We start from the raw sequence: 23,607 nt of genomic DNA, 5'->3' as shown, positions 1-23,607 counted from the left end.
TCACGAGAGAAAGGCTACCCAAGTGTATTATAACTGATGTCACACAATTTATGTCTTCGTCCTTAAAGGCATTTCTTTATCGCGATTTCAACAGAGTGCTCAAAGGTTGTATCCAATTGTCAAGGACAGTAACTTGAACTGGGAAGGATAAGTTACACACCTGTAATCCTAGTTCTCATCCAGGGGTATCCTCATCAAAGTCATAAGCACATGAATATTCCTGCCCATGCTCGGGGACTCCGGAAACATATAAAACATATATAGCTCTATATATATATACACACATATATATATACACACATAAATCTAACAAACACAATGCAGCCTTCCATACACTAAAAAGCTGAGCAATATTGTAAGAATTTTCTTTGCACATATATATAATTCCAATAAAGACAGGAGAAATAAAACACTTGAAAACTGCTTTAATGCACAATAGAAATCAATCCTGCAAAGAGGAATGAAAAACATTGCCAGCCCATAGGCTGAATTGCAGAAAAGAAAGTGTAGAAAGCTGAAAAGCCAACCAACAGAAACACAGATTAAAACTGGCACCATGCCTTTAAGGCAGCCATGACCCCTAGCTTCCCATCATGCATCAGGGGTGACAGTTAGGTCAGTTGTTCTTTGCGGAGACCCGAAGGCCAGGGCACAAAGAGATGACATTTACCTTGATCATTTGCCCGGGGGAGGCGGGAGGGTTGCTTATGACTTTGATGAGGATACCCCTGGAAGAGAACTAGGATTACAGGTAAGTAACTTATCCTTCTCTTCCAGCGGATCCTCATCAATAGTCATAAGCACATGAATAGAATAGCAAGCCCATCCCCTCTTCCTGCGGGCAAATGACAAGCATAAATTAAAGTAGACCTTGTTAAAAGACATCAATGACTCCAATCAAGCTAACATTGGAACAGATTCCTCAAGGAGGCTTGTCCTACTTGGGTATTCGCTCTGGAGTCAGAATCAAGACAGTAATGCCTAGTAAACAATTGTACCGACTTCCAAGTTGCAGCCTTGCAAATCTCGGCCATCGGTACATTGTGTAAGAAAGCTACTATAGGGTAGGAGAGTAGTCCCTTTTGGAATAGTGAGTCGAGAAAGACTACCAAGATGGCGTCCTCCTTTTATGATGAGTGAGTTGGTCTATGCTCCGGAGATTTGTCTCAGCGATCCCTGGTCCGAGTAGTAGGAGACCTGTCCACCTTCTGCACCAGTCGTTGCAGTGGAGACTTGGGCAGTGGACTGGAATAGGCAGTCGGCCGCTGAACTTGGCCGGAAGGTTCTTTCTGCCAGTGATGGATAGGCTGAAGCCATCTTGGTGAAAGATGAACCGAAGGAGATTTTTGCCTCCGTGGAGAGCGTCTTGGTGGTGATCTTGTCTGCTCTGGAGACTGAGCAGAAGAGCTTCTTGATGTTGACAGCACCTGGGGAGAGCTCATAATTGAACAAGGACTCTCTGCGGTCGTTGGAGACTGATCGGCGTCTTGATGAACGATGTGACGTCGATGGAGTGTCTCGACGTCGACTGACTATGCGTCACCAGAACTGGTGAACCTTTAGAGGGAAATTTTCTCTTCAACGTCGACCTCTCCTTGCGCTTCGAAGTTAAATGTTCCAACGCCGAGCACTTGAACCTTACCGACTTCGCCCTCGACGTTGAGTGTCTAGGAGAACCCAACGAAGTGCGAATCGACGGAGAAACCCTTCTCAACGTCGTGTCCTTAGACCTCTCGGATCTCTCTCTCGACGTTGAGCGCCTAATGGAAGCCAGCAGAGTCGAGATCGGGGCACTTCTTGACGTCGATGGAGATGGCCCGATGTGAAAGGCAGTTACCACCTTAGGGAGAAAGAAAGGGCGAGTTCTGAGAACAACTTTGTCCGGATGGACAGAAAGAAAAGGAGGCTGAGAAGAGAGAGCCTGGAGCTCACTCACCCTTCTAGCAGACGTAATGGCAACCAGGAAAGCAGTCTTAAGCGCCAAGAGACGAAGGGGACAATTATGAAGTGGCTCAAAGGGAGAGCACATCAGAAACGTCAAGACCAGATTCAAATCCCACTGAGGCATTACGAAAGGGACAGGAGGAAACATGTCAGTAATGCCCTTCAAGAAGCAAGAAACAGGGGATTTGAAGAGAGAAGGCTGATCAGGAAGCCATAAGAAAGCAGAAATAGCAGAGAGATAACCTTTTAGGGTGCCCAGAGCAGAACCCTGCTGGGTCAAAGAAAGAAGAAAGAGGAGAACCTCAGCAAGAGGGGCGGAAAGGGGATCCACAGCCTTTGCTGTGCACCATGCCACAAATTTGTTCCACCTGCAGAAGTATACCGTTTTTGTGGAGGGACGCCTGGCTGCCAGAATCACATCACAGACTTCAGGAGGCAAGTCAAATGGCCTCAACTGTCGCCACTCAATCGCCACACATGGAGGTGGAGACTGGACAGGTTCGGGTGGAGGACCGTCCCCTGCTGCTGCGACAGAAGGTCCTTGTTAGATCTGGGGGTCTCTAGTTGGCAGAGGTAGGTACCACTGTCCAAATAGGGACCCTTACTTCTAGTCAGGGTAAGGGGGATACACTCTTTAGATAACCCCTGCTCACCCCCTTGGTAGCTTGGCACGAGCAGACAGGCTTATCAAAGGCAATGTGTAAAGTATTTGTACCAACACTCACAGTAACACAGTGTAAACACCACAAATGGACTCCACACCAGTGTCGATAAAGTACTTTTATATAAACTACACAAGACCAAAACGACAAAAATCCAACATACACAGTTCAAGAATATGGTTTCAAAAAGAGTTCTTAGTTTAGCGACAAAATCATTCACCTTAGCGTCAATTTTAGCCAACAGTACCTGGTGATGCGATAAAAGTTCTTAGCGACGCTCAGGCGTCGAAAAACAAGCAACAGTGTCAGTCCTGAGACCCTGGGGAGGCGAGGCGACAACCCTGCTGCACGCAGCGGGCGTGGGCGACGAATCCGGTCTGTATGGGGAGTGAGGCGATACTTGTATAGATTCCAAGGCGTAGCTTTTCCGGTAGAAATTTACTCGCTAAGGCCCGATGCGACAAAATTCGGCCCGCTAACGAGCGGGGCGACAATTTCACCAACGATGATGTGGGTCGGTTCTGCGACGATATTCGCAGCGATAAAATTTGTCACGCTAACGAGCGGTGCGATGATTTTGGCTGGCTCTGCGACGATGTTTGCAGCGATAAAATTCTGCCCTCTAACGAGCGGAGCGGGGACCTGGGCTGGCTCTGCGACGATGTTCGCAGCAACGAAATTCGGCCCGCTAATGGGCGGGGCGACGATTTCTCCAGCGATGATCCGGCTCAGCGGCAGCAGGCTCTGCGACGATGTTCGCAGCGATAAAATTCTGCCCGCTAACCAGCGGGGCGACGGAAATTCTCGCTAAGCCGGCTGTGCATGAAAAAGTGTAGATCCTTTGCTTCTTTCTTCTTGGTCAGCTTCCCAACAGCAGGCACAACTTCCAGAGGCCCCACAATTGGATCAAGCACTCTAGGAAGGGCAGAACTCACTCAGCAGAGTTCAGGGGGAAGCTGGGGGTGAAGTCCTTTTGTTCCTGGGACTTGTTAACAGGAGGCCAGCTCTTCTCAGGCCCTTGGAGATCCCTTCAAGTAAGGGGACACAAACACACAGCAGGACAGTCCTTCCTCTTCAGTCTTCCAGCTTTCTCCTTGGCAGAGGTTCCTTCTTGATTCCAGGATCTAATTTTCTGTAGTCTGGGTCCCAATACTTATACCCCAAAATCCTTTGTCCTCTGAAGGCAGAGGGGCCTTGGCCTAGTCAGAACCAGTTCTGGCCAGTCCCGGAGCACTCAGTTTACTTGCTTTCTTCTTTCCTTGGAGAGAGAGAGGGGCAGGGTCATCAACCGCCCAGCAGGGGGTGGAGCCAGCATTGTGGAAGGCAGGCACAGCCCTGTTCAGGCCCAGGTGCTACTCCACCCACCCATCTACGGGGGAATTTCCCTATTCAGCCCTGGGCTGACTCATCCAGCCTCTGGGAGCCACCCCTGTCACTCACAAACCAGACAGTCAATTCACAAACAGGCCAAGGCACACAGAAAGGGCAGAAAAGGAAAACAGCCACCTTCTAAAAGTGCTGATTTCACACACAGGATTTAAAAACCATCCTTCCTAAAAGATGTGTTATTAAATTCTGAATTCAGGGATACCAGACTTTAGCTCTCCATCTTGCTCCTATGGGAAGATATGCAGGTAAACATTATACTCAGCATTCCCCATTATAGGCTATGGGCAAGATAGCCTTTCAATAGTGAAAAACGAAAATGGCTGTAATTCACTACCAGAGCATGTCACCAACACCAATACATGCTCTACCTTTCACATACACTGCACCCTGCCCAGGGGGGTACCTAGGGCTTTCCATAGGGGTGTCCAATGTGTACAGAAGGGGAAGGGACACTGTGGACACTGGTCAGGTCAGCATGGCAGTTAGCAACTGCACCCAGGCACTGCGGTGACAGGCCTGTGACACCATTTTAGGGCTACTCCTGTGGGTGGCACAATAAGTGCTGCAGGCCCACTAGTAGCATTTGAATCACCAGCCCTGGCACACTCAGTGCACTTTACTAGGGGCTGACAGGTGAAACAAATATGCCAATCAGGGATAACCAATCAATATAACAATTTACCTAGGGAGCACTTGCACTTTGACACTGATCAGCAGTGGCAAAGTGCCCAAAGCATCTAAACCAGCAAAAACGAAATCCAGCATAGCGTCAAAAATACAGGAGGTAGAGGCAAAAAGTCAGGGGAAACCACGCCAAAGATGCCAGGTCTAACAGTCCTCCTGAAGAGGCAGTCGTATCGGGGGATCGATTGACAGACTGAGTAGCTCGGGATACCAGTACCTTCGTGCCCAATCCGGAGCCACTAAGATGACTTGGGCCGGGTCGCGCCTGATCTTCAGCACTCTGGGCAGAAGTGGTATAGGCAGAAAGGCATACAACAGACCGCAACTCCACTCACGACGAAAGGCGTCCCCGAGCGAGTGCCGCCTTGGAAACTCCAACGCGCAGAACTGCTGATATTGCGCATTCTCTTCTGTGGCGAATAGATCTAACCAAGGCTATCCCCACTGCCGAAAAAGGCCTTGCGCCACGTCCGAGTGTAGACGCCATTTGTGATCCATCATGCACTGGCGGCTGAGTTTGTCTGCTCTGGCGTTCAGAGAGCCCGCCAGATGCTGAACCACCAGGGTGATGCCCTGATGTTCCAGCCATGTCCAGAGGCGCAGAGCCTCCTGACAAAGGGTCCACGACCCCACCCCGCCCTGTTTGTTGCAGTACCACATGGCGGTGGTGTTGTCCGTGAACACCTGCACCACACTTCGGGAAGGAATGCCTTCAGTGCAAGTCGGATCGCTCTCGGCTCCAAAAGGTTGATATGGAGCCGGCACTCCACCGGAGACCAGAGTCCTCTGATCTCCGCCTCTCCCATGTGGCCTCCCCATCCCAGGAGGGACGCATCCGTCACCACTACGTGCTCCGGTTGGGGTAGGGAGAGGGATCTGCCGCTGACCCAATCGCGGTTCGTGAGCCACCACTGCAACTGTCGTGCAGTGCCCTCTGAGATCAAGACGTGGTCGGACAGGTTGCCCCGATGCTGGGCCCACTGAAACTTCAGGTCCCACTGCAGAGCCCGCATTCGCCATCTGGCGTGATGCACCAGCAGGATGCAGGAGGCCATCAGACCCAGAAGCCGCAGCACCAACCTGACCGAAACCCGGGATAGAGACCGAAAGATGGAATTAGAGCCTGAATATCCCAGACCCGCTGTTCCGGAGGATAGGCCAAGAACTGCGCCGAGTCCAGAACCACTCCGATAAAGAGGAGCTTCTGGGAGGGACTCAGATGCGACTTCGGCACATTGATGGAAAACCCCAGCAAATGCAGGTCGGCCGTAGTATGAAGGTGGGCAACGACTGCTTGGGGCGAGCCCGCCTTCAACAACCAGGCGTCGAGATAGGGGAAGACTGCAACCCCCAATCCGCGCAGATGAGCTGCGACCACCGCCATCACTTTCGCGAACACCCGAGGGGCACTGGTGAGGCCGAAGGGGAGCACGGTAAACTGAAAATGCTCCTGGCCCACCGTGAACCGCAGGTAACGCCGGTGGGCCGGCAGGACGGGGATGTGGAAATAAGCTTTCCTGCAAGTCCAACGCTCCCATCCAGTCTCCAGGGTCAAGGGCAGCCAGAACCTGAGCTAAGGTGATCATCTTGAACTTTTCCTTCCGGAGGAAGGCGTTGATGCTCGTGAGGTCCAAGATAGGGCGTAGGCCCCCTTTGCCCTTCTTGGGAACCAGAAAGTAGTGGGAATAACAACCACGACCTACTTCTGGACCAGGAATGCGCTCGATGGCCCCCTTGGCCAAGAGGGCCGTAACTTCCTCCTGTAGAAGTTTCAAGTGATCCCCCGACATGTAGTGGTACTGCGGTGGCATGGCTGGAGGGGTCGCCTCGAAGGGGAGGGAGTAGCCCCTTCGGACGATTTGCAGCACCCACCTGTCCGACGTGATGGAATGCCAGTGGAGTAGGTGATGGCAAACTCAGCCTCCCACTGGCGTGGAATGGGCCTGAAAGCATGGACTGGGAGGGCTTTGAGGCGGATGCTGCCGGGGTAGATGTGGACTGACCGGCACGTTGTCCCCCTGTACCGCATCGGCGGAATCCACGTCCGTGACCACGTGAGAGTGAGTCTGAGGCTTGTGGCTAGACGGACGTGAGGGGGCGCCCCTTCCTTGGCCACGAAAGGGGCGAAAAGCGGAAGTTTACGAGCGCGGGCCGAGAGGCCCAAGGACTTGGCCATAGCCCAGGGGTCCTTAAAGCGCACCAACGCACTATCCGCCTTGTCGCCAAAAAGGCGACTTCCATCGAAGGGCATGTCCATGAGGTTGATCTGGACATCCCCCGAAAAAGTCGTGGACCGCAGCCAGGCGTGGCGGCGGAGCGCCACTGTGGTCGACATCGCCCTACCTAGCGAGTCCGTAGTGTCTAGTCCACATCTGATAGCGTGCTGCGCTGCATCCCGCCCCTCGGCAAGAGCCTGGGCAAGCCGTATCCGAGCATCCTCCGGACACAGGGGCAGCACGTCCTCCACTGTATCCCACAGGAAGTGGGAGTAACGGTCCAAGAGACAAGCGGTGTTAACAGACCGCAGTCCCAAACTAAGGGAGGAGAACAGCTTCTTACCAAACTGCTCAAGTCTCTTGGATTCCCGATCCGGGGGAGCGGACGGGAAGGAGGTCTGGGAAGTCGAGGCCTGGATAACCAGACTCAGGCGTGGGGTGGAGGGACAGAAACCTGGGGTCGCCCGGTGCAGGGTGGTGGCGCTGGGCTACATTCCGGTCCACAGGAGGTACTGTGGAGGGCTTGGACCAGGTGCCCTTGAACGTCCAGTAGTGCTTCTTTAAACTGCAGCAGAGGCTCCGAGGATCTTGCTGTCGGTTGGAGCACCTCGGTGAGGAGGTTAGTCCTCAGAGCCACAGCAGACAGCTCTAACCCAAGGGCTTCGGCTGCCTTGCACAGCACCACACCACAGAAAAAGCAGCACCTTCCTCCGAAGCCACGGTCGGAGGAGAGATGAAGCCAGTGTCAGGGGAGGTATCAAGACCACTGCCATCCCCCAGCTCATCTGCCCAGTCCTGTGATAACTGGCCCTGATGGACCAGAGGGTCTTCAGACCCTCCCAGTCGTCACCGTCATCCGATTCCTGGTATACAGGTGGAATGATCGGACCCGGGCGGAAGATGAAATTGCCTCCCATCGGCGTCGGACGCGGCGCCGCTCCGACGCCGGGTCCGGACCGGGACTAAACCGGGGAACGGCCTCGTCCGAAGGCGGCGCCGGAGGTGGTACCGGAGTCGACGATGGCGGAGGGGTTGTGAGGTCGACCGGCGCCGACAAGGATCCAGGCCTGGATCCCGCGGGGACCTGCGGCGTCGGGACCGGAGTCGACAGAGTGACCAAATGAGTAAAAAAGAAGTTTAGTCAAAAAATGACTAAAGGGTATGCTTCTTCCCGGATCGGCGCTGTTTGGCGCGGAGAAAAGAAGAACTGACGTCAGCGCGCGAGGGCGGCGTCTAAGTACTCCGACGACGTCATCCCGGCGCACGATGCCGAAGACGGACGCGGAGCCGCAGACGACACCTAGCGACGCGCAAGGGTATTGCTGACGAAAAATCTTCCGGATCCAGCCTGACGCCTGGGGATATTCTAAGGTGAGGAGTCTAACTAATGTGTTTCTTTCAGATAATGAATTCCAGGGTACTGATTAAAGTAACAGTGATTTGTGGTTAGACTTTGACTATAGTAAAATTAAATTGTCGACTATGCACAGCAATACTGAAAATGTGAATTGTGAAAGAAGTGTTGAGGTTGAAGAGATGTCATCTTCAATGGAACCATCCACGTCTGTCCACAGTGGTGACCCAATTCCATCTTCAGAGTCAGAAAAGTCAGTGGACCACCAAGGCGCTATAGGCAGATTTGGTAGACCCATAATCAAGCCAAGAAAATATGAAGACTATATTACTGTTGTGTAGACAAGCCTATAGTCTTTCTGCTTCTGTTTTCATATGCTTTGCCCCACTATCCTTTTCGTTATTTCACACCTCACCCTTCATCAACTGCATATGAGGAAGATATGTTGTGATGATGTAATATGGCGAGTGCCATCCACCTTTGTGTTGTAATGCTTTCCATTCGCCCTCATTGGCACCTCAAGTCACCCCATCCCCTACATTCCAATGTTGTCAGTTGCATGATGTTTGTGAGGCAGATGCCTTAGAGCCAGAACCCGAACAGGACGTGTCTGAGGCATTATTGTAATAAACTTACCTTAACTTTTAAGCGTCTCCGTGTCATCTCTACAGTAACCTAACAAGAGGATATGTAATTAAGAGGAGAAATTCTAAGAGAACGGGACTCAGAGGATATGGCAGACCTATCCGAATATAAGGAGATATGTCTTCCATAATTTTTGTGGTCGCATTTTCATCGCAAGTACAGTTCAATAATCAGATGTTTTATATCCAGTTGTTATATCTACCCCTTAGTGTCAAATTTTTCCCAGGTAAGGGGTTGCGTGTGGACGTCGCCAAGCAGTGTTGTCATGGTATTGTATGTGGTGGGTCCTAACTATTGTTGTTTCGTGAGGGGTATGTGACTGGTATGCCTTTAGAGGGTCCCATATATCTTTGGGTTGCAATATCACTGGGAGGAGCTCCGCATATATAGTTAATTGCTCCCGACAATATACTAGCTCTTGGATCCATTCCTTCAATTTGGGAGCTTTTCCCCACCCCCAACTACACTCAACCTTGCGTTTAGCCTGCAGAAGCCCATGGACCACAAAGCGCCTCACCGATGTTGTCCGTGTACCCAAACAGCGCGATGAGTGGGGTAAGGCGTATCTGCACGCCGACCATCTGGGATAGGGCCTCCCCTATCTCTTCCCAACATTTACTTATTGTTCTGCATGCCCAAGATAGGCGTAGAAGTCTGCACCTTCTGCTCCACATCGGTCCACATTTCCATTATTTCTTAGGTTATAGCGATGTAGCCTCGCCGGAGTATAGTACAGCCTGTGTAGAAACTTACAATTAATAATCCTCAGCCTACTGCTGGCTGTTATTCGTCCAGTCTGCTGACAGCAGTATGTCCACTGTGTGCCCGTTAGTGGGGCCCCCTAGCTCTGTCTCCCATTCCTCCCTTGCTCAGTTTAAGGTCTGTACCTGAAAGGTAAGGATGCTCCGGTAGAGTCGGGCCCCTACATGTGAGGCGCTGGTCGTTTGGAGCATATTATGCAAAGGTGTTCGTGTGGGCGATTTGTTTGGAAAGTCTGGGGTAGCTGCTTTGACATCCTGTCTTAGTCTAATATATAAGAATAAGTCTATACGTGAGGGGTTGCGATCCCCAAAGAATTCTATCCTGTTTTGAAATCTCCCCTCGACATACAGATTTCCCCATGCGTCAATATTATAGCCTTGCAGCATCTTGCAGCAGATGCCCTCATGAGTCACCGGAGTGGCAGTATGACAGGCCAGGGTTAGTACGGGGGCATATACCATGGGTGCCTGCAGCCGCGCTGCAACGCCTTTCCAGGCCGCATTTGTATATGCTAAGGTATAGTCTCCACGCCGACCGTCGCATGTCTAGAAAGCCAGTCAGCTGTATGGGTGCCATATATACCTGCTTCACTGCAATATATGTTGTTTATGAAATAATTTGTCCTTGCAATAGGCTATACATTGGGAAAACGAACCAGGAAGTACGCCAACGGATTACTCAGCACAAATCCAGAATTTAAAAAAAAGGTACTCACTGCTCTATTGGTGAATCATTGGATAAACCAAAAACATTCAGAAAGTGATTTGCGATGGACTATACGGTCACCAGTCGAATCTGATAACCATGGCAGAGATCCAGAAAGGGGGCTCACTCAGTGAGAGGATTTTTAATAGTGAAATTTAACACAGCTTTCGATGGTCTGAATGAAATGAAAGAACTGCACAATTTATAAAAAGCCTCAATGTCATCATTTGATGCGTACACGATATCCTCATGTCTGATGGTCCATTAGCAGTCTCAAATTGGGGCACAGAGTAGTGGAGAAAAGTACATTACATAATTGTATTTTTTTTTAGAATCGGTGCATCACTAATTATACATTACATGGTTAGGCTGACATGGCTAAAATGAGAACACCGTACAGATTACGGGTCCATTTCAAAAGTTCACTTTACCAATATGTGGTTTCATTTGAGAATGGATGAAGTTGAAACTCCGGACTTCAATTCCCAGAATTCCAAGGTTCAAAATTGTTTGGTTTGACACAATAGCTTCTGCCCTGCCTGTTAATTTAATTTCTTTCACTCAAAGTGCTCCTTTAGGAATAAGGATTAAAACAACTCCTCTGGCATACACTTTATAACCCGGAAACCGAGACGCCAGACCCGGAAGTTATTGTATTAACCCAGCCGGGTTAAAAAACAGCAAGCCGTGCGCCCAAGATATCATGAGCCGTTGCACAGAGGTCAGATGCTCCAAATGGACTAAATTAAGACGAGGTACGTGTTGATTACAGGTTGCTAACATAGATTTTACCGCCGTTTGTAAGGTCGGCCGTAGGTCAATCTCGGCTTTGTTAAGGCTAGGAGTTTTCGAGTCAATCTAAATCATAGCGAGATGGATTTGAGTGACTGTTACTGTCTTTGTTTATTTACAGATAATTGTATGCGGACAAACAGAAGGATTGTGATGGATTCGATCACTGGCAATGATTTTCCCGCTGGATGCGAGTCCCGGTGTTTTTAGTTTTTAAGAAATTGACATCATTTGTCTTTCTTTCCTCTTTTTTGGGTTTTCAGAATTTTGTTAAGTAAGGGCTTAACTCGAGTTGGAATTATAAACTTTGGAGAAAAGAGGTAATACAATGTGGAAGTAGCGTGATAAGTGGGACTTGAAAAGAATAGTATGTTTGTTAATATGAGTGTTTTTGTTATTTTTCAGCTCTCTTGTGTTCCGAGTCCTGAGGAAACCCTAAAAAACACAGAAGGGTTCGAAGCGTGTTGACTAATTTCTTCTTACCAAACAAGTTTTCTATATGTGCAGTACCACTGATGCTCATTGTTAAACTGATTAGATTTAGAATTGTGACTGTCTTCCATGAACTCAGGAGGCCAACTGTTTGGTTGCTGCCCTTGTAGAAAGAATTTAATTATCGCATTGTAACGCTAGCACCAAGGGCATTTCTTGTTTCAAAACAATTTTTCACTATTACAGAGCCTGAGCAACAAATCGTTTTGCAATATGTGTTTATAGTTTGTGTATTGTCTATGTGATTTGTGTACTATTGGAAATATCATTATTTGCCCCTGTGTATTGTAATGTTTGACAAATTGTTTAAAATTGATGACTAATGTATTTCCTTAATTTCTTTTTTTGATAAAATAATGAAAAAAAGTTAATGAAGAACAAATAAATATATGGTCATTCTAATTGAAGTGTGTGATCATGGGTTTTGAATGAAAGGTTGAACTGACATTTGTGTTGTGGTTTGATATCACTGTAATATGCGGCATGAAAGGTGGGGGGATGAAACCAATATATCACATAGTATACTTACACGCTTAAGTAATAGAGTTCCAAATTCGGAGCTTCGAGCCCCCCTATCGCAAAAGGCGAGATGAGGGCGTCCCACCGATCATCAGGCTGTTTCCCTCCCCAAATGAGTCGGATAAGCTGAGTTTTCATATTATGATTTTTTTTTCGACCCGGACTGTAAGGGATGTTTATGAATAGATACAGCAGCGTAGGTAGGATTATCATTTTCATAAGCGCTGCGCGTCCTGCTAGCGAGTGGCGCATAGCACTCCATCGGGCGACTGATTCCGATAGGGGGTTCATAACTCTGCCATAGTTTGCTCTCAATAGTTCCTCCTTATCGCTGGTAATCACTATACCCAAATATTTTATCTCTGACTCTAACCCCTTCAATGGATAGTCTGAAGCAAAGGGGGGGGAAGAATGTTAGGAATGAGCAGGAAAGGCTAGATTTTTACCCAGTTTATCTTTATACCAGAGAGTTCCCCAAATCTAATAAACTCTTGTAATATCATGTTAAGACTTATCTGGGGGTCTTTGACCTGTAGCGTAATGTTGTCTGCGTGTAGCGACACTAGTACATGCCTGGTGGGGTATCTCAATGCATATTCCCAAAGGTGTTGCCTAAGCATAGCTGCTAATGGTTCTATCACGAGAGCGAAGAGGAAAGCGGACAATGGGCAGCCTTGTCTGGTTCCTTGTGTTATGGCAGGGGATTGCGCTCCATTAATGAGCAGCTTCGGCTGCGGCTCATGGTATAACAGTTGCACCCATTCCCTGTAACGCAGGGGAAAACCCATGTGTTATAATACTGCCATCAGAAAGTCCCACTCCAGAGAGTCAAATGCTTTAGTGGCGTCTAGAAAGACCGCTACTGCATTTAGCTCCGATCTATATCCTGTATAATTCAGAACAGAGTCCGCAAATTATATGAGGACACCCAGCTGATCCTCTCCCTCACCAACGACGCCGCCACCGCCAGAACCAACCTACACGAAGGGATGAGAGAAGTAGCCGAGTGGATGAAGAACAGCCGCCTGAAACTGAACTCAGACAAGATGGAAGTCCTCATCCTCGGATCATCACCATCTGCCTGGGACGACTCCTGGTGGCCCCCGGCCCTAGGCAGCGCACCCAAACCAACGGACCACGCACGCAACCTGGGCTTCATCCTGGACTCCTTCCTATCAATGACCAGACAAGTCAACGCCGTCTCGTCTTCATGTTTCAACATCCTTCGCATGGTCCGAAAGATCTTCCGATGGATCCCCACCGAAGCCAGGAAGACGGTCACCCAGGCACTTGTCACCAGCCGACTGGACTACGGAAACACCCTCTACACCGGAACCACAGCCAAACTGCAGAAAAGACTCCAACGCATCCAGAAAGCCTCCGCACGACTCATCCTGGACATCCCCCGCCACAGCCACATCTCCGGACACCTGAAAGACCTGCACTGGCTCCCCATCAACAAAAGAATCACGTTCCGCCTCCTCACCCACGCACACAAAGCCCTCCACGACCTGGGCCCCAGGTACCTCAACATCCGCCTGACCTTCTACACTCCCACCCGCCAACTACGATCGACCAGCCACGCCCTCGCCGCCGTCCCACGCATCCGAAGAGCCACCATGGGAGGAACATCCTTCTCCTACCTGGCAGCCAAGACCTGGAATTCCCTCCCCATCCACCTCCGGATCACCCAGGACCACCTCGCCTTCAGGAAGCAACTCAAGACCTGGCTGTTCGAGCAGTAGCGGACCCCCCCCCCTCCCCCCCCCAAGCGCCTTGAGACCCCGCGGGTGAGTAGCGCGCTATACAAATTTCTTGATTGATTGATTGATTGATATGAGGTAGTTCTGTCCGGAAAAAATCCAGCCTGGTCTGGCTGCACTAATCTGTCCATTAGCAGACTTAGCCAATTTGCCAGCAGTTTGGCCAGTATTTTTACAATCAGTGGTACATCCTTGTCATAGCTACAGAAACTTCACATGGCTAAGGCATTTGCTGCCTCAATGGTGATGGTACCTATCAAACTTATCTTCTTTCCAAAGAGGTGCAACCAGATTTAGAGATTGCTGCAGTTGGTGGAGCATATGACACAGTCTGATTTTAGCTAGCCAGTGAGGCATGTTGGAGGAGAGACTGGAGTTTTGTATTTAATCTCTATGTCAAACCTAGCCACCCAATTATATGACCCCGAACTATAGACAATCGTGTGGGTAATTTAGCATCTTTAACCCCCCTCCCCCCCCCACCACCCCCACCCGAGGAGCCAACTGATATATGTTCTGAGCAGGAGGAGATATCTATGTATAACTGAGGCATAAAAAAAGGGAAGAGGGCAGCTGGCACATGAATCTGTGAAAGATATCAATGTTGAAGGACGTTTCAGGTAACGTTTTACTTCTTTAGTACTGGATCTTCCATTGATACACATACTTCAGTAGAAGCTATCAAAGCAGAAATAAACATTGTTTCAGAAGGTGGGTAAGAAAGAAATCACAGTTTTCATTCTGAACTTAATGTCAATGCTACAGTGTTGGACAAACATGTGCTCCTTTTCATATCAACTTTAATGAGACCCTAGCAAACAGGGTGCATGGGGCCGCTATTCCTCTAGTGGAACGTGCTTTCACAGTGCCGAGAATAGACATGCCCTTAAACGGCCATCATTTAGGGGTCACAGCTGCGATCCCTGGCTGGCTGCTTGCTACCCCTGGCACACTCTTTGCAACCTCTGGGCACAGAGTTAGCCAAATCAGTGCCAAGAACACAAGGGCTGTTCAGCATTCCTTATGATTCACTATTAGTACAATGAAAAATGTGCCAAAAGCTAATTTTTCTTTACACTAATAATGAATATTATTCTAATATAGATAATATATATTACATATTTAGTAATATTACACTAATCGTGACTAATGCTCTATTATTCACTATTTGACTTTTAGTGTAATAAAGAATGGAACACTTATCTAGAACTGTACTTTTGGTGGCAGCTGAAGTAACCAAAAATGTTTTTAAAGGCATGTTGTGCTCATGCTTGTGTGCGAGTGGGTTTACGTGAGGTAAGAACATTTGTAAGCACGTGTGTGTTTGTGAAACTGAGTCATTGACAGGTAGTGAGTGAGATTGTGTGAGATTGAGTGCCAAATTTACTATTCAATGTCACAAGGCAACACTACACCAAATGTGCTGCGCTGCCTTGTGTCAAAGGGAGAGAGAAAAATGCACCATATCTCCTATGATACAGTGCATTGTTTCTCTCCCAGTGCGCTGGTGCACTTTTAGCAACCACACGCCAATTCACATACCCTTGCACCATAGTGAAAGGGTGTGCACGTTTTCTGAAGCATTGGTTTTATACACGAAGGGCTACCTTCCAGCACAGAAACTATGCTTTAAGGCTTCTCCCACCTTACATGTGTGCTGCATTGTACATCACGCATATAAAGTTGGAAAAACAAGGAGAAATTAAAACATTATTACTCGTCATGCCTGCCTTGAGGAGTTGTAAGATTTTGACACCAATTCTTCTCTACCAATGTTTGTAGATAGGGATTGGTGTCAAAACCTATGGCTGGTTTCAGTGGAACCACCCACGGGACGCCACTTGATGCAAAATAACGTAAAGCAGTGTACACTGCAATTTTGCATTACCATGTGATACTATCAAACGCAAATCAATCAGGATATGCATTAGATAGTAAAGCCCACCCTAACACTTTGCACTGGGTTTGCAACACAAAAGTGACGTAAACGCTGTGCAAAGTGTTTGTAAACCTGAGTCTGCGTGTCAGTAAGGATGCATGCATATACATGACAATAAGAGCAAATGCAAGCAAATGAGTGAGAAAGAATGAGTGTAAGGGGTTGTAAGAGTATGAAGGTGATGTTACAGTCATGTGACATGCCTTTCTGGAAAATCTCTTGGTCAAGGGTCATATGATGTAATTGTATTTATATTGCGCTTACTACCCCTGACGACTCGTAAAAGAGCTATTTTGGCAAGTAGCGCGCTACTCCAGAACCCAAAAAGGATTCGTGGTGAATTACTATAGTGAGATATGAAATTAATTTAAAGAGTTGATATAGGAAAGTGACCCTTTTTCATAGTAACCCTCCATTGTTTTGCCGTACATCTGATGCAACTTGACTTGATGTGCCCTGGATCCCTGACAATCCGGTTCCCAGGGCCTGTGTTCCTTCACAAAACTGTACCTTTGTATCCACAACTGGCACATCCCTGGCCACAGGTAAATCCCTTGTAAAAGGTACCAGAGGTTCTAGGGCCACTCTGACCAAGGAAGTCCTCTAACGGCTGCAGCATCCATTTTGCCACCGTTACCAGCCCTCACCTTAACACTCGCACACTGCCACTGCAGGCTGCGTGTGTTGGTACAGAGAAAAGTGAACAGTCGACATGGCACACACAACTGTGTGCCATCCTGCAACCCACTGCCAGGGACCTAGGTAAGTCACCCTTCTAGCAGGGTGCACTAGCCCACAAGTGAGGGTACAATGGCATGAGGTCTGTACCCTTACAGTGACTAAGTCCATTCTTAGACATGACATTGTAAGTGTAGTAAAGCCATAAAGAGTATATGGTCTGGGAGTTGGTAATTACAAACTCACAGCTCCATACTGGCTTTATTAAAACGTGGGAAGTTTGGTAGCAAACTTCTCAGAACATTAAATCTACGCTGATGCCAGTGTGGGATTTAATGTAAAAGACACTCAGAGGGCATCTCAGAGATGCCCCCTGAAAAACAGCCAGCCCTGGTGTGGTTCCTGCATGGCTGCCCATCGTTTGCTGCCACCCGAGAGGTTTCTAGACCCCTGGGTAGAGAGCCTCCGCTCTTTGGGTCCAGAAAAAAGCCCTTTGTGGGCAGAGGTGTCATGCCTCTTCCCCCAGGATGGGCTGGGTCCATGAAAGGGTAGCGTCAAAAGCATGCCACCTTTGTAAGCTGTCCCTGCCTTTTGTTGCCCCCAGCAACTGACTCATACCAGTTCTGACCCCACTTTGGGCAGGAGAATTGGAGGCAAGAAATAAGTTAATTACCTGTAACTGCAGTTATCCAGTATTGGTATCTTTCACAGATTCACATGCCTGAATCATTCCCCGCTGTCGAAATGGGAGTCCCCCGGTACACATAATAAAGTAGTAAATAGTAAATTCCATAGGCTATCATGGAGGTAACCATGCATTCAATAGCCTCCTTTTATAAAAGGACCAAACTCAAAACACGACTAATCAGCAACCAGCACCCTCTAGAACCTTCCCAAGAGAGGCTGAATCCCTCAGATTTTCCAGCACAAGTGTAGTTAGTACTGTAATGCAAGAGGAGCCTCTCCGGGGAGGAAGGTGGGTTGCATGTGCATCTAAGAAAGATACTAATACTGGATAACTGCAGTTACAGGTAAGTAACTTATTTCTTATCCCGTATTGGGGTATCTGTCAGATTCACATGCCTGAATCAGAATAGTAAGATAGATATATATACACACACACACACACACATAACCATCCTTGTGGGGACTATATGTGGATACCTGCCTTGTGGGGACTAACCTTTCCCAATGTTTTTAAAATATACTAGTAACTGAAAAATGTTAAGAAAAAATTCCTCATACAGGATCCTGCTTCAAATTTGCAAATATAGTGTTATTTAATCGCGCACACACAACCATCCTTGTGGGGACTTGAACATGTGCTACCATCCTTGTGGGGACCTAGTCCATAATACTATTTACAATTGAATACAGTGAAAGGCACATGGCTAAATGTTTATTTTATCAACAATAAACACAAGCAACATTATAATGTATTCATATATGAATTGCTGCATATATACTAGGGGTATACACAAAATACGGGTTATGTTAAATTGTCCGAAAATATATCATGATTAAAGAAAGGTACTTAAAACTGTACTTAACCTATTAATTAGCATTTAAAATCTTAGGAGATAAGAGAACTAACACAAAAAGAAATGAACATATGGAACTAAGGAATATGGGTCCAGATGTACGACCCACGAATTAGCGAGTCACAAATTGCATTGCATTTGTGACTCACAATTTGTGACTTGCAAATTGGGATGCACAACAGTGTCTGAGACACTGTTTGCTATACCCAGTATGGTTGCAAATTGCATGACTCATGCATATTAATGAGGCTGTCACAATTTGCGACCCCATTGGGAATGGCTGGCACTCCCAGGGATGGTGGCCTGCTGGGGTCAGCAGACCACCATGTCTGGGACTGCTTCTAAATAAAGCAGTTTTTTTTTTTTTTTTTTTTTTTAATGCAGCCCGATTTCCTTAAAGGAAAACAGGATGCATTAAAAAAGGTTAAAATTAAACTTTTCAGTTTCATTTTTTAAGGGCAGGCAGTGGTCCGTGGGACCACTACCTGCCCTTAAAAATATTTTTAGAGCCACTCACAAAAGGGAAGGGGTCCCCTGGAGACCCCTTCCTGTTTGCGAGTGGTTTACCACCCTTTTGTGACCACAATTGCAGTCGCAAACAGTCATAGATAGCTTCAGGAGTCGCTATTAGGAAGGGACACCCTTGGAACGCCCCTTCCTAATAGCGAGTCACTAATCCTATTTTGCAAAACAAATTGATTTGCGACACGCAAAATAGGATTAGTACATGGGCCACATGTTTTTTGCGGTCGGAAATGGGTCTAAAACCAATTTGCACCCGCAAAAAACTTTAGTACATCTGGCCCATGGTCAAGTAGAATCCAGAGCTTCTGTAGCTGCTTACATGTTTGCCAAAATAGCTGTTGGGCAACACCTCTCTAGGAATGGTGTGTGATAATGCCAATGAACGTGGATGTGATCACAGTAGCACCAGGGTCTGTATAGAGATGGTGTCTTCAGTTGTGATGAAAGTTCCCACAAAGGTAGAATCTGAAGAAAATTGTATTCATGTCACTATAAAAATAGCATATAATTATAGTAGTGCTCACAGAGATAGTATGTGAATGTAATCATGTCCCAGGTCCCCACAGAGATAGTGTGAGATTATTGGGATGTTGAAGGTCCCCACAGAGATAGTGTGAGATTATGGGGATGTTCAAGGTCCCAGAGTTAGTGCATGAAGATGATGGTGTTCAGGTCCTACTGAAATAGTGTGTAAAGATAGACCTTAAATCCCCATACAGAGAAAGCCAATGATGTTCAAGTCCAAACAGAGCTTGTGTGTAGTTATAGGAGTGCTCAAGTCCCAACGGAGATAGTGTATTATTATAGTGATGTTCATGTCACCACAAAGATAGTGTGTTATTATAGAAATCTTTAAGTCCCCACAGAGACAGTGTGCTGTTATAGTGATGTTTAAGTCCCCACAAAGATGGTGTGTTATTATAGTGTTGTTCAAGTCCCCACAAAGATAGTGTGTTATTATAGTGATGTTTAAGTCTCCACAGAGATAGTGGGTGAAGATGATTGTGTTTAAGACCCCATTGAAATAGTGTGTGGATTCAAAGCTTAAATCCCATTATAAAGAGTGTGATGCTAATGATGGTCAAGTCCACACAGAGGTTGTGTGTAATTTTAGGAATGCTCAAGTCCCCACAGATACGGTATGGTATTAGAGTGATGTTGAAGTCCCCACAAAGATAGTGTGTTATTATAATGACGTTCATGTCCCCACTAAGATAGTATGTTAGTATAGTGATGCTAAAGTTCCCACAGGGACAGTGTGGGAAGATGATGGTCTTCAAGTCTCCACTGAACTAGTGTGTAAAGACGAAGCTTAAATCCCAATGCAGAACGTGTGAAGCTAATGATGTTTAAGTCTAAACAGAGGTTGTGTTTATTTGCACAGTTTTTACAGTGATGCTTTTAGAATATTGTCACTCACATTTCCCTTTAGAGGTACTGTGCTACGTGCATTCTATAATCAGTCTGACTTATAATCTTCCTTTATTACTAGCTTCATATAGGCAGCAGTCTTATATTGACAACCAGTCATTATATAGTAGTTGACATACCAAATGCAATTGTGCCTATATTAAATATTGCCTAGTCAAGGCAAGACTCTCATTATATAACTATTCATGTTTTGTCATTCTATTATTATTCATCGCCTATCTGTCCTGTGCAGTAGTGGGCCACATACAACTATTTTCTATTGAGCAGACACACATTTTTCCTGTGGTGATGTCAACTTTGTTTCCAGACCTCCAAAAGCTGCATAAACATGGGGAAGTACTGTCATTGGAAGCCAGCACACCGCTCGCTGTTGGTAATCCTTTGCCTTCCAGAAGAGTTGCTAATTTTTTACCAAAACCTGGGATGGTTACTTGAGGTCCCCACATAGAGTGACTAATTGTTTCAGTATATGCTTCATTGCAGTTTATACATTTCGATGCGACATGGAACCTTCTTCCATTATGCCCTCTATCTATAATTCCCCAAAAACCTTGTTACCACAAATATCTCTTTACTAATTGTTCACCATTAAGCTAAACATACATACATTCTTTACCATTACATGATACTGTGTACCACCTTGCATGTGTGTGCTATGTTTTCTACAACATATTTGGTTATAGCCAGTAAACAGGACTTCACAACCACTAAATTAATGAATAGACAAGCCCTACATGTATAAAATAGAGATATCAGGAATATGTGATTTCTACCAACTGATTCTGAACATGTAATGTCTTCAACCTTCTTTTACAGTTCGGTATTATCCTGAACTCGGAGACAAGAAACTGGCCCGGTAGAAGAAATTTCATATTGAGTTCACCATAACTACCACACATTAGGTTTAGTTTACGTACAAAGACATCAGTAGTGGGGTGTTGGTTCTGACGAAAGCCATAGACCCTGGCTATCTACTTTATCTTGTTTGATGACTGAAACATGTTTACCCTGGGTTAAGAGGCATAAATATGTCTATTGTTTAGCACTTTTAGCAGTTTTCGAATCCCACTGTCAGCCCTTTGACTGCTACGAATATGGAATTAGTACTAAAACTTTTTGGAGCGAATCTCTTAATAAAAACCCCAGCACAGGAGCCCAACCAATAATTGTAAAAGGTTTAGATTGGTGAGGAGCAGACCAGAGGATGAAGCATGCCACTTTGGTCATTCCTAAGTAAGGTCTTTATTCTTCTAGTATTCAGGTCTGTCATATGTATTGTGTATATATAGATTTATAAAGTGGCTGTAGGAGTGGCAGCATTATCTAGCTTGGGTGAGTAAAACCATATTTAGAAAAAAATCTTTGTTCAGGATCCTGTGGAAAATTTACAAATATTTATTTTATGAATTGTATACACAGAAGTATGCCTATGGAGTCCTCAAAGCGTGTTACCAATGTTATGAATACTTACTCAATTAACAAAACAGTGAAACTAGAATAGATTTGAGTGCAAATGGTTACAGCGTTATTTTACGGTGATTCACACAAATTATCACGGAGCTCACAGTGAATAGACACAATATATTATACTCTATTACCAAGCAATAGTTTAAATAAATGACACTTTTAAAGTGCTCACAAATGTTTAAACATTCCTGGATAAGATTTTAAGAGTGCTATGCCAATATCCGGTCATGACCCAGTGCACTTCTCAATTGTGGCACACTTTCTGTCCACACTACCCAACCTATTGAATTGGTCTAATTATCTTCAACATGGGCCTTCAACAGTGTTCTAGGTACTCAGTCATGATCTTTACTACCAGAGTAAGAAACCATTATCAACAACTAAAGCAGGTGCCCTAGCCATAACCCTATGGAACCAGGTGTGTGCAAACCTGTTACTCACAGCTTCTTGTGCAGCAGTTGCTTAGCACAGAGAAGGGGGCAGCTTGCTACACTGACGGCTTGAAAGCTAGCAGTGTCACTTTACTAAGTGTCACTCCCATGTCTAGGCCATTGGGAAAAGGCCTGCAACTGTCAGTGGGGAAAGAATTTTGAGCACTGTTTCTTTTGTGCAAACTCCATGGCTATAGAAACATAGGGGCACAAGGTGCCTCCGTGCTGCAATTGCTTAACACGGTTAGGAAGCTAATCTGCCTCATTTCACCTCTTAGGTTTACAGCCTTAAGTGCAATCCAAGTTCCTATCACTGGACCAACTCACGTCTCTTACAGAGAGCTGGTCATCCTCCAGGACTCTCCACTGTAGCACTTCTTTATAGCCACCTCAAATAGGCAAATGATGCAACCATCTGCACTGTCATCATGGCTGCTAATCTAATCTCCACCTCATTGTATTGAATGAGGCAATCGGTAAGCAGTCAGTACACCCTCAAATGCAACTAGCCTGGGATAGTGTGGAGCCCCATTAGAAAGAACTCCACTGCGCCAAGATCCTTTGTTGTTTCGTCAGTCGATTAACGGAAGGACTCCATCTGGTCCGGGATGCCCATGACTGGCAAAGTTTGTTTGCTGCATTTCAAAGGGGTTAAGCATTCCCAGCTGTGTACAAACACAGCTCCCAACAAACCCTTATAGTCTGCCTAAGGAGAATAGGGAAGACTCAGCTGAATGTAAATTTTTTATGGCCAATGTGCCTAGAACTCTAACAAACCATTGATGGGAGGACAAGAACTTGTTGAAGAATAAGGCCATCCACTAGATTCGCCATGTTACGGGTTGTTGGTCAGTCATAAGGGAAGACATTATCAAGGCTAGAAGATGCACAATCCCCCATAGAGCCACTGATTGTATTGAAGTGCTGCTAACAAACAGGAGCCTGGTTAATAATTTGGTGGCCCTGGACTTAAGAATTACCCCAACTTCGGGGTCCTATATTCAATTCAAATATAGTCCTGTATTTAGTGGGCCTGAACTTAATAACCAGCCCCTAGCTTTAAATGCTGGGGATGTGCCGGTGTTAAGTTTTTTTTTTTTTACTACAGCAGCAAGGAGCCCAGGTGGCTAGTGGGGAGGCGCTCCAACGAGTTGTAGTTGTTGAGGACTCCCAGATAGGGCACCCTTGTGTTGACTATTTCCAACAGTCAATTCACTAGTCACATATCTCCAGGCCAGATATTGGGGCTATGTAGCTCAATCTCGAACGTGACACTACACCAGGCCATTGCTGGTACTCAAGTCCACTCCTTCCCTATTGACCTGTCTCCAGTTTCACAGTCACCTAAAGCAAAGGCATCCCCAAAGCTCTTTCTGGTTTCGTGGAATCTGGCTGGAGTTAATTCAAAATTGTCTTTACTCCACTGGATTTCGTTTGTGGAACCTGTGGACATCTGTATTTTCCAGGAAACCTGGAGGGTTAGCCCCCACTCATAGGACAGGGTACTTAAACTTCTACATACCTGCGTTACCGAATAAATTTGAGCTCCCTACCGGGGATCTGTTGATTTGGGTAAAGATCGCAATTAGATGCGGTGTCACCCAACTCCATACTGGCAGCCCTGATTTCCTGGGAATATTCAAGGGGAGCTCCAACATAACCATTGAT

General features: G+C 46.6%; 1 protein-coding gene and 1 long non-coding RNA gene across 2 annotated transcripts in view; one reads left to right on the top strand and one right to left on the bottom strand.

The window, feature by feature from the left end:
* The window catches only part of IPO4 (importin 4), a 3,494,625-nt gene that overhangs the window by 2,263,563 nt on the left and 1,207,455 nt on the right, over window positions 1-23,607 (bottom strand). The gene's annotated exons all lie outside the window — the stretch shown is intronic.
* Window positions 11,017-11,947, top strand: LOC146869949 (uncharacterized). The gene is made up of 3 exons (XR_014981558.1): window positions 11,017-11,116; window positions 11,275-11,473; window positions 11,559-11,947. It is a non-coding gene; the product is annotated as an uncharacterized LOC146869949 (long non-coding RNA).

The sequence above is a fragment of the Triturus cristatus genome, chromosome 1_1 (assembly GCF_964204655.1).
Source record: "Triturus cristatus chromosome 1_1, aTriCri1.1, whole genome shotgun sequence".
Taxonomy (NCBI): Eukaryota; Metazoa; Chordata; class Amphibia; order Caudata; family Salamandridae; genus Triturus; species Triturus cristatus.
Note: the sequence above shows the minus strand (reverse complement) of the source record. Positions and strands in the feature narration are given on the sequence as shown.